The sequence below is a fragment of the Cyprinus carpio genome, chromosome A22, assembly GCF_018340385.1.
Source record: "Cyprinus carpio isolate SPL01 chromosome A22, ASM1834038v1, whole genome shotgun sequence".
NCBI lineage: Eukaryota > Metazoa > Chordata > Actinopteri > Cypriniformes > Cyprinidae > Cyprinus > Cyprinus carpio.
Genome location: NC_056593.1, coordinates 10965559 through 10969376, shown reverse-complemented (window position 1 = coordinate 10969376; position 3818 = coordinate 10965559).

Genomic DNA, 3818 nt, shown 5'->3' with positions numbered 1-3818 from the left:
GGGACTTCCTGCATGTACTGTCAAGCCTCTGCAACTGATCCAGAATGCAGCAGCGAGGGTTGTCTTCAATGAGCCAAAAAAAGCTCACGTTACTCCTCTCCTCTTCAGGTTACACTGGTTACCAGTAGCCGCACGCATCAAATTCAAGGTACTGATGCTTGCCTACAAGATGACCACTGGCACGGCACCAATATACCTAAACTCACTAGTTCAAACTTATGCGCCCTCCAGAAGTTTGCATTCTGCAAGTGAACAGCGCCTTGTGGTGCCATCCCAAAGAGGTTCAAAATTACTCTCACAGACCTTTTCCTGGACTGTGCCCAGCTGGTGGAATGACCTCCCAATCTCAATTCGAACAGCTGAGTATTTACTCATTTTCAAAAAAACATCTAAAGACTCATCTTTTTCACCAGCACTTAACCAACTAATACTAGCACTTACCTTTTCTTTTCTTGTCTATCATATTCTTGAAAAAAAAAACCTGGCTACGTGTTCTGTGCTAGACTAACTGAGACTTGTCATGGCACTTGTACATTGTTGTTGTTCTCTTGTTGGTCTGATTGCTTCTACTGTTCTCATTGTAAATCACTTTGGATAAAAGCGTCTGCTAAATGATTAAATGTAATTGTAAATTAATTGTAGAATTACCAATTAATAGTTTCCCCCATTTTATATTGTTGGTCGATGATGTTTTTTTTATTATTTTGCCCTGAAATGCAACTAAAATAAGTAGGCTATTAATAAAATAACTAACTAGAGAAGGCTAACTATAATCAGCTTGCTTCCATTTAATGAGATAAGTACGGTGGCCGAGAGAGCTCAATGGGCTGCAGCTTAAGAAAACACATGCAAATTGAAAAAAAAAACACCAGCAAATTAGAACATCTTCATCAGTTTGACAACATAAGTTTTGAAATCCTCACAACACATGCAAATTAAGAAACGCGCTGCAAATAGCACTGACCACAACGGAAATGTTTCAAGGGGACCCAAAAAAGTGTCGGACCCGGCTGGGATATTCTTATTGTGCAGTGGCTATTGGTCAGTGGAGTTGTTGGTAAACTGAAAGGTGAGTTTTTGTTTATTTTAACACTTTGATTGCATGATTGCTTTGTCTTTGCGATATTACTAGCCTAAATAAACTGACGAATTACACGATTAACTTTGAAACGTTACAATATAAGAACTTATTTTAATATCCTCAACTAAATATATTTTAAAGGTTAATGAAAATAAATTTGCAATTCTTAATTAATTGTTAAAACCAGGTCAAAATAAATTGCAGATTGACAGTAAGAATAATATTTAAAAATGTAATCAGGCCCTTTTAGTAGGCTAATGAAAGAAAGGACAACGGAATACAAAAACAATGTGCTAACTTCCATCAACTTGCTTTTTGTTTTTCAGATCAAAATGTATTGCCCTTTTTGTGGCTTTCAATGGCCGACTTTGCCAAGATTTTGCAGTTCATGTGGGCGAGATGTAAGCTTTGTCGTAGAGAATGCCCCTAGAACTGCGGGTGATGACCAGGTGTCATGTCAGACTGTGCCCAGAGGTAATATTCTCTTACTGAAATCCCTATATACTGTTCTGTCCATTAAATTATAAGAACTACATTTAGTTAATCTTTTTCTCTCTGTTTCTGATGTGTGTGTGTGTGTGTGTGTGTGTGTGTGTGTGTGTGTGTGTGTGTGTCTGTGTGTCTGTGTGTGCGCGTGTTTTAGTGACTGATGCATGTGCTATTCCAGCAAAGTCAGCTTCAGCTGTTCTCCAGTTCATGAAATACAGAGAACTAAAAGAAACTGAAAGAAAAACATTCTCAAAAAGTAAAAAGAAATCAAATAAAACAGTAAAGGTAAGCTAATCATTATTTAAGTTAATGAAGTTGTCAGACAGAAGCGTATTAACATTTGTATTCCATGGCATCTGTCTAATTAATCATTGACGCGTCTTGTTGTGCATCACTTCCTGTTTGTTGCTACCGTATGCCTCTAGTTTGAGCACCGTCACGTTATTTCTTTATCGTCTATTTTTTTATTCTTGAAATCTATTTTATACACCATCATTTTCGTTTCTATAATGTGTGAATATACAGTATCCTCTATCATATTCTACAACAAAAACAATCAGAGCGCCTTGTTTTCACTAGTGATCGTCGGAGACTCCATCATCCAACACATCCGTGCTACGTTAGCCGAAGGTAAAGTGCACACTCACTGTTCCCCTGGTGCTCATGTTCTCGATGTTTCTGTGCAGATACCCGCAATCCTGAAGGCTGACTAGAGTCAAGTCAAGTCAAGTCACCTTCATTTATATAGCGCTTTAAACAAAAAAGATTGCGTCAAAGCAACTGAACAACATTAATTAGGAAAACAGTGTGGTCAATAATGCAAAATGACAGTTAAAGGCAGTTCATCATTGAATTCAGTGATGTCATCATGCAGCTCAGTTCAGTTTAAATAGTATCTGTGCAATAATTTGCAATCAAGTCAACGATATCGCTGTAAATGAAGTGTCCCCAACTAAGCAATCCAGAGGTGACAGCGGCAAGGAACCAAAACTCCATCGGTGACAGAATGGAGAAAAAAAAAACCTTGGGAGAAACCAGGCTCAGTCTGGGGGCCAGTTCCCCTCTGACCAGACGAACCCAGCAGTTCAATTCCAGGCTGCAGCAAAGTGCAGATTGTGCAGAAGAATTATTCAATTCCTGTGGTCTTGTCCCGGTGGTCATCTGAGACAAGGTCTTTACAGGGGATCTGTCTCTGGGGCTCTAGTTGTCCTGGTCTCCGCTGTCTTTCAGGGCTGTAGAGGTCCTTTCTAGGTGCTGATCCACCATCTGGGCTAGATACGTACCGGATCTGGGTGACTGCAGTGACCCTCTGACTTAGATACAGACTGGATCTGGTGGCTATGGTGACATCGGAATAAGAGAGAAACAGACTAATATTAGCGTAGATGCCATTCTTCTAATGATGTAGCAAGTACATCGGGTGTTATGGGTAGTGTTCCCGGTTCCGGTTTACCTAATTAATGCAGCCTAAAAATCCTTTAACGGATTTGGATTGTCACAGACACGCCAGGCTCCAACCCCGTCCAATCACAGCGCACTCCCTCACCTGAGTACTGATCACACACACCTGCCCCTCATCAGCAGCCAATCAACCAGCACATAAAAGACACTCTCACGCACACAGTCACTGTCCGGTCTCGTTCGCACATAGGATTACCTACCTGCCGATTGTAAGGACTTCCATTGGATTATTACCTGTCTTCCTCGTTCTCAAGTTACCTCCTGTGTCAACTGTGAGTGTGTGTGTGTGTGTGTGTGTCTCCTTCCCGCTACGTCTCCTATATTCGGATTCTTCCTGGACCTTCATCATACATCATCACAAGGACAGTATTCAGTTTACTCTCTCTCTCATCCCTCACCTCAAGAACACTTGTTACCATATTTACTCTGCTATTGTCAATAAACACCACCTTACCTGTTACCTTCTGTCTCCGTCCCTTCTGTATTGTAACATGGATATTAGAAGCGTATTAGTGTGCTATGTGTAAGCCAGGTTAAAGAGATGCATCTTTAATCTAGATTTAAACTGCAAGAGTGTGTCTGCCTCCCAAACAATGTTAGGCAGGTTATTCCAGAGTTTGGGCGCTAGATAGGAAAAGGATCTGCCGCCCGCAGTTGACTTTGATATTCTAGGTATTATCAAATTGCCAGAGTTTTGAGAACGGAGCGGACGTGGAGCACTGTAATGTAACAAGAGCCCCAGTGTGGTCGTGCTTCATGCCGGGTTAACGACACCAAGCAGGGGCAG